Below are 7,663 nucleotides of genomic sequence, written 5' to 3' on the forward strand. Positions count from 1 at the left end.
TTAGAGAATTTTTGAGAAACAGAACTAGATATTTAGCTGTTTATGGTAACTGAATACTTTGTTGCTGGATAGGTGAACAACCCCTACTTTATCTAGACTTAAAATTCACAAATGGCACCAGATGCACACCACCACCAGAGGGTGGGTGGCAATTAACATCTGGCATAAGCAAGCATGATAAGAGTAAGCCAAGCCTTACAATCACAAATTTCAATAATAATATTTTGATGTCTTTGTTTCTTCATTTTTAAAATGAAAATTATGTGAGGTGCAACATTGTACATTTGTTTACTTAATAATGTATGAATATATGCATACATAATTATTGGATTATTCAACTGAGTGATACAAAGAATCAGAATTTTTAGAAATCTTTGGAGTCTTTATGTAAAGCCACCTCTCATATTCTTAATGTGGATTTATACAAAATTGTGCAGCATCATGAATTTTTTTAATACTTAGGGTATTATTTATGTGTACATTTTTTCATGTTCCATTTATTGTTTTATAAAAAGTGAATTGTACTTTTCATTCCCATGAAAGATAGAGTCTGGGTTTGTCTCTACCTCTCTAGGGCTAAACATTGAAATGATTTATATTGATTCTGCTATATTATTGGTTCTATTATATATGTTGATTCTGTCATATTATATGCTATGCTTCATATATCTTGTTCAGTTGAGTAAGATATAAAATTATTAGATAGTTATAACTACCCCATATTATGAATTTACTCTAGAATTGCTCTCGTTTTTCTTTTTCCTTGACTGTTTTTCTAATAATGACTGAGATTAACTGTAACCCTTTTCTGTAATTATAAAGCCTTTCACATAGCAACATCTCAGGCCAGTGGAGCAACACTCTTCCCAGAGGCTCAAAGATGTGGTCTCTTTTTTTTATTGGATACTTTATTTATTTATAATACAGATGTCATCCCCTTTCCCCATTTCCCCTCCCTAGAACCCCCTATCCTATACTCCCTTTTCCTTTATGCTTTTATACCATTTTGATTACATGTATGTATTAAGGTCAGGTTTCTAACCCTGCTGCTTCCACCCTCTTAACCATGCCCCTCTCCTTCCACATACTTCACACAAGGAGAGTTTGGATTAGCAATTAACTGTCTTCTCAAGACACCACATTCCACATCTCTCCCTCAACATGTTGATCTTGTAGGGATAGAAAGAATACCGACTGCACTCTTGAGAGGTCCACCAAGTAAATGAAATCTTTATATTCATTTAAGGTCATTCATTCCAAATCCATCTAAATTCAGAATTCTTAGTCTGTAGATTGTCAGTTGCAATGGCTGTAGGTGAAACCTCACAAGTATATAATAAATATTCCAGTATTTGAAGACTGCACCCAAGAAGAGGCAAACCTATTTCTCCAGCTATGGGTTGACATACACCACAGGAGTTTGGTGAAGGAATCATAGTTTTGCTAAACATGAAATATTTTATGTAACAAGGGAAATACCCTCTCACACATTGTGATGTCTAAACAAGACAGAATTTTAGGCTCTGGGACACTTGGACACTTCAAAAATGTCATATTATTTAAATATGGGTAGTTTTCATGCTAGCATTACCTGTGTCTACAGATAAATGAACCATTTAGATTAGAAAAGTAGAGGGAGGAGAGATGGCTCAGTGGTTAACAGCTCCTGCTGCTCTCACAAATGTCTAAGTTCAATTTCTAGCACCCATGTCAGGCTGATGACAAGTGTGTATAACTCCAGCTCTAAGAGAATCTGACACCATTCTCAGGCACCTATTCATTTGCACATGAATGTACATACACACAGATGCATGCAAACATGCACCAATACTCATACACACACACACACACACACACACAAAGAGAGAGAGAGAGAGAGAGAGAGAGAGAGAGAGAGAGAGAGAGATTTTAAAATAAAATAAACCTTAAAATAAATGTAAATGCAAAAGAAGTCATAAGTAGTACCATTTGTTCTAAAGACTTTCTTTAAGAATTTTTGTTTCTTGTTCAATTGCAAGTTAGATACACCTGACTTTGATTGAAAAACTAGGATAGTAGGGAGAAAGTGAAAAGGGGAAAACAACAACAACAAAATAAAAACTAGAAAGAGGAGTCGAGATGAGGCGGGAGAGGATGAAAAAGAGGGAAATGAGGGGAATCAGGGAAAGAAGACATATATCCATGACAGTCATAACGATCTAAGTGCTTGGAGTTTCTTGTTTTGTTTTGTGTGGAATTACTCTGCTTATTTCATGGTATTGTAGCCCAAGCTGCCCTAGAACTCAACATACTTCTGCTTTAACCTCCTGAGAGCTAGGATTATAAACTTATACTACCAAACTTAATGCTACATATATTTCTTGTTCTCTGCTTCCCAGACAGAACTCTTACTGATTCATCTAGGATAGACTTGTCAGGTTATATTTGAAGATCCAAGTTCTGAAGAAGCACATGTATCTTACATTTGACTAATACAAAGTTATGTAGTCAAACAATACATTTTTACTGTCCGTAGTCTGAGAAAGAAAACTACCTGAGGTCCCTGAAACTTTGTTCAATTTTACAACTTCATAAGATTCCCAAGCCTATCTTCATCTTCAAATGTATATTGCTCATTTAATAGCAATCCCTCTTATGCCAAACAACTAAAAAAACTAACAAAACCAAGCACCGCTAGGCATTATATCAGTAAATATATAAATATATGTAAGTATATGTGAAATTTTGAGTTTTCATAGAATTTACAAAAAAAATATCAACACTATAAATTTAATTTGCAATGCTGTCTTAGACTTTGAGTTAGTGTGTTAACAGAGTTCTCAAAGGACATCTGTCAGCCCGCACCGGGTCAGAGAGTAAGTGAAGAATTGGAAATCAGGGAATGAGAGGATATTTCTTCCTGTTCAAAGGTCAGGAATTCAGGAGTGGGTGACAGTATTCAGGCACCCACTTACTAATTGGAAATTAGTAAGACAATCAGTACAATGCAGATCCAGTGCCACAGGAACAATTTGCCCTGGCAGGTTCATCACGTAGGATGGGTGGCAGAACCAACATTCTCAAACCACTAGATCCATCAATCTGCCTGTGAGTCAAATTTTTAGATCCATAAACCAGAGAGTGTCAGCTGCCAGACCCAAAACCCTGAGAGCCAGCATATGTGGTCCTACAGGGACAGCAGAAGCTGGAGACCCTGAGGCTGTTGCAGGGTCTCTGGCAGGAGCTGTGCACCACATGCAAAGTCTGGCATCTGCTGGCTGGCCTGGAAGCAGTTTTGATGACAGCTGTTGCAGAGAGAGGGGTGCCCAGATTACAGGTTCTAGGAGAGCAGAAGTTGGTGCTCTGGACCAGATTGCTGGAGTATGATGAGCCATAAGAGTGAGAGTAGGGCAGGTTGTGGCCCACAAGAGCAAGAGTAAAAGTTCCCATATCAGTAGTTGTGCATCTTGAGAGGAGATAAGCGCTGAGCTGAGTTCCAGCAGGAAAGATGCTCTGTTGTCCTTTTCCTTCTCGATGCTCATATACTCTTCCACTGCTAGATGTGATATAGCATAAGAGACCTTGCCCCTTCCCTTGTCTGTGATTCATTAAATTACCAATGAGCACCCATTATAATTATAACTTAACAGTGCCTTAATCATGATTTTATCACTCTTGATGTATGACAGCTACTTGAATTTTTTCTCCATATTTTTTTTCCCAAATAAGGCATCCTTTAATTTGAACAACACTCGTCAGGATGCATATGGAGTGGAAACTTAAGGGTTCCTTGGAAAGTCAGTTGGATGGTATTTTGCTGGAGCAAACATGTAGAGGAACATGTGGACACATGTGTGAAAGGCCAAGGCAGACTCCTGAAGGAAAGTCTCACTGAAGCAGACACAGGAGAAAGGATGTTCTGCTAAAGCAAGTACATGAAAGGACATGTGATGAAAGAGTCTTTGCTAACGACATGCAGATATTGGTCCACCTTACCTTGTGTAACTACAAATGAAGTTGTACTTCATTTGTTGAGCCTCCATAGAGAGAAACACGCCCAAAATCTTATGGTAGTGTACTGTAGCTTCTTCCCACTTCTGTGGACTCTGATTGGATGCATGTACTGAGGCAAAACCTGTGCTGAGGCAGGCATGTGTAAGACCCATGATATTTGGAGGGTATAAACAGGACTCAAAGGAGTGAATGAGATAGAGCTGGGCTTGCTGGTACAGCTAGCTGTGCAATGCTTGTGGGTCCAAGTCTTTGCTGAGAGAGGCACAGCCGAGCACTGACGTTCCTGTTGGTCCCTCCTGTTGAGGCTGAGGCCTGGCTGTCTCTGCTAGGCAGTGCCACTGCTGTTGATTCTTTGCTATCCTGACTCTACTGAACTGGACTGCTGGGGTATCCATGAAGTCTGTGACTGGATTGAGCTGTCATGCTTGCAAACCTGTGTGTTCTGAACTGCCAATTTCCAGACAACACAGATGGGAGTTTCTCCAAAGAACCTTTCTAAACAGGTACACTCCCCACAACCCCCATATCCTTTCTTTTCCATTATCTCTGGTGGGTGGTAGACTATAAGGGAGGTGAAAGCATTTAAGAACCATTATTAAAAATAGGGTTTGAAAAAATTAAAGTTACATGCATATCACCCTTTGATTCTTCACAGACTTTTATGATGGATATTTTGACCATAAGTGTGTATAGTTCTCACTAGCATTAACAATAGTCAGAAACCATCCCTGAATTGTTAGTATATAATTTATTAACTTTAAAATATTTAACATTTAAAATATGGCATGATTTAATATTTGCAATCATCTTAACATGGAATAGTAACAAAAATTACTATGAGAGAATACAGGAATGGAGTCATGGGGACCTGAGGAAGTTATATGTTCTCCAAGTCAGACCAAAGAAGTCATAGTTCAGGTGTCTCTTACTTTAAAGCAGACATAAACCACATGAAAAAAGTTAAAGTTACAAAAGTTACATAGATTAAAAAAAATTTAAATCTATGAAAAAATAGCTTTGTTTCAACTAGAGGATTATTAACTTTTGTAGTATACACAGGATCCAAAGTGGTTGAGGATACCACAAGAACACAGCCCAGAGAATCAACTTAAGTAGGGCTCACAGGGGCTCACAGAGACTGAAGTGACAATTGAAGTGAAGGGTCTGAAATATCCTTCACATATATGTGTGGTTGACTATGTATGGTTGAGTAGTTTGATGCTCTTGTGGGATACCTGATTGTTGGAACTGGGGCTGTCTTTGATTTCTCTTCTTTTGAGACCACGCTCCTTCTACTGGGTTGCCTCATGCAACCTTGATATGAGGTTATGTGCCTAGTCTTATTGTTACTTGTTATGCCCTGTTTGGCTGATATCTCTGGGAGGCCTGCACTTTTCTGAAGTGAAATGGAAGAAGGTAGATCTGGTGGGGAGAAGGACTGGCACATTTGGAAGGAGGGAAAAATGTGATAAGAATATAATATATGAGAGAAGAATAAATAAATAAATAAAATAATTAACTAATTTAGAAGCTAGATACCCTAGTTCAGTGCTTCAGGTATGGACTGTGTAATGCTATGTAGCAACAGACTCCCTTCTGCATTTTAAATGCCTTCAACTAACACTACTCCAGTTTGCTTTAGTTTACACACATATGAAGAATTAATTATTTGAAAATGTTTGAGTTCAACCACATGATATCTGCAGATGATATCTATAGCCCCCCCCCCCCCCCTCTCTCTCTCTCTCTCTCTCTCTCTCTCTCTGGTGAAATCCCCAGTTCTATCCACTGAAGACACAATTTCTTACTTGCTTTTGATTTATTTTTTCAGTCTTCAAAGTTACCATGGAGATGCTCATTACCACTGATGCTCAACTTGCCCTTTCATTTAGCTTATCTTTCTTCAGCAACTAAAGTCTTATTCTCTGTGGAGTTTACTAGGTTGTTTTCCAGGTCAGACAGAGAATTCCTTGGCAAACACTTTTATTACTAGGAAAAAAATGCTAAAGACTGGGACACCATTACTGAGCTGACTACGGATGAGACATATTAGGAAAGCTTGAATTTTAATAATATGTTAATCTTTGTCAGCTGAGCTGGGAGTGAAAAAATGTGGTGCCTTACAGAGAGATCCTTTCAGTCCCTGCTGTGCTTCTCTTTGTGTTCATCCTTCTAGACAGACAAAGCAGGATAAAATTTACTCTCACAGTAAATGCTTAAAATTATCCTTATCACTCAAAAACTGGTCATGTGAAGAAGAAATCTGGAACTCATAATGTCTTTCTTCTTGCCTATAATTATATGCAACTTCAGCTTTTAAACATCTTTTAGACCAAGAAGCAAAAAGCTATTTATTTTATGATTTTATCACCTTGCTTTGTTTCATACGGCAAACTTTCCTCATCACTTGTAGATTTGATCTCTTTCAGTGGAGCATTCTATTTGCTGACTGCTTACAAATTTTTAACTAAATACTACCTTTTGTTTGTTAGATTTTTTTTTATTTTTGAGACTAATATAATTACAACATTTCTCCCTCCCTTTTCTTACATCTAACCATTCCATAAATTCTTCCTTGTTCTTTCACAGATTCATGGCCTATTTTTCATTAATTGATGTTACATGAATACATACATACGTGTATATACAAATATATTCTTAAATATCATCTGTTCAGTTTGTATAACTTTACTTGTATGTATGTTTTCAGGGTGAACATTTGGTACTGGGCAAGCAGTTGGTGTTATGACTGCCTAAACTTAAGCTGAATGAGGACAGCAGCAACAGACATCATAAAATAAACCACAGATAGACCACTAGACCTCAACCACATACAAAAAAACTACAGACATCATAAAATAAACCAGAGATAGACCACTAGACATCAAGCATATACAAATGACTACAGATATCACAAAGTGGACCAGAGATAGACCACTAAACCTCAAATATATACAAAGGACTACAAATATCACAAAGTGGACCAGAGATAGACCACTAGACCTCAAATATATGCAAAGGGCTACAGGCATCGCAGACATACTTTCCTCCCTATTATCTTTGTCATTCCTGTTCTTCCAACTCACAATCACACTCCTTGTGTTTGAACATACAGGCAGCCTTACCTACAAGGAAACCAGTCTCAAATTTTATGAGACAGAGGTACTGGAATTTTAGGCTGTAAAATCCAGGACTCCAGCAGCCTCAAAAAGCAAAGCTCAGCCAGCCATTTTCACACTCCGGATAACAAGATGAGAAAGGATAAAAAATAGAGAAAGAAGGTTTATTCAATGTGGTTGACCTGAGAAGGGGAAACTGATGAAAAGTCTGGTGGACAGCTATGTATTTTGGGGTCACTGGCATGAGGTTTATTTAAATCAATGAGGAATCAGGATAGAAGGGAAAAAGTTATATATAGTGAAGCAGTCAAGGTTGAGGTGCATCTCATTGATAATTATCTTGGTTCTGGTTCTCAATGTAGTCCAAAGTGGTCATTATCTCTGTCATCAATTAAGGATCAGTCTGGTTGGGGCAATGGAAAATGTTCCAGGATTCAATCTCACTTTCAAGGATAATTAGCCTCATTCGGACCATAGTCCTTCCTAAAGCTTTTGCTCTTATGAGACAATAAAAAGACTAGTATTTAGGACACTGACTTATCTAAGTCTTC

This window comes from Grammomys surdaster, unplaced genomic scaffold (assembly GCF_004785775.1).
Source record: "Grammomys surdaster isolate TR1022 unplaced genomic scaffold, NIH_TR_1.0 126118, whole genome shotgun sequence".
Taxonomy (NCBI): domain Eukaryota; kingdom Metazoa; phylum Chordata; class Mammalia; order Rodentia; family Muridae; genus Grammomys; species Grammomys surdaster.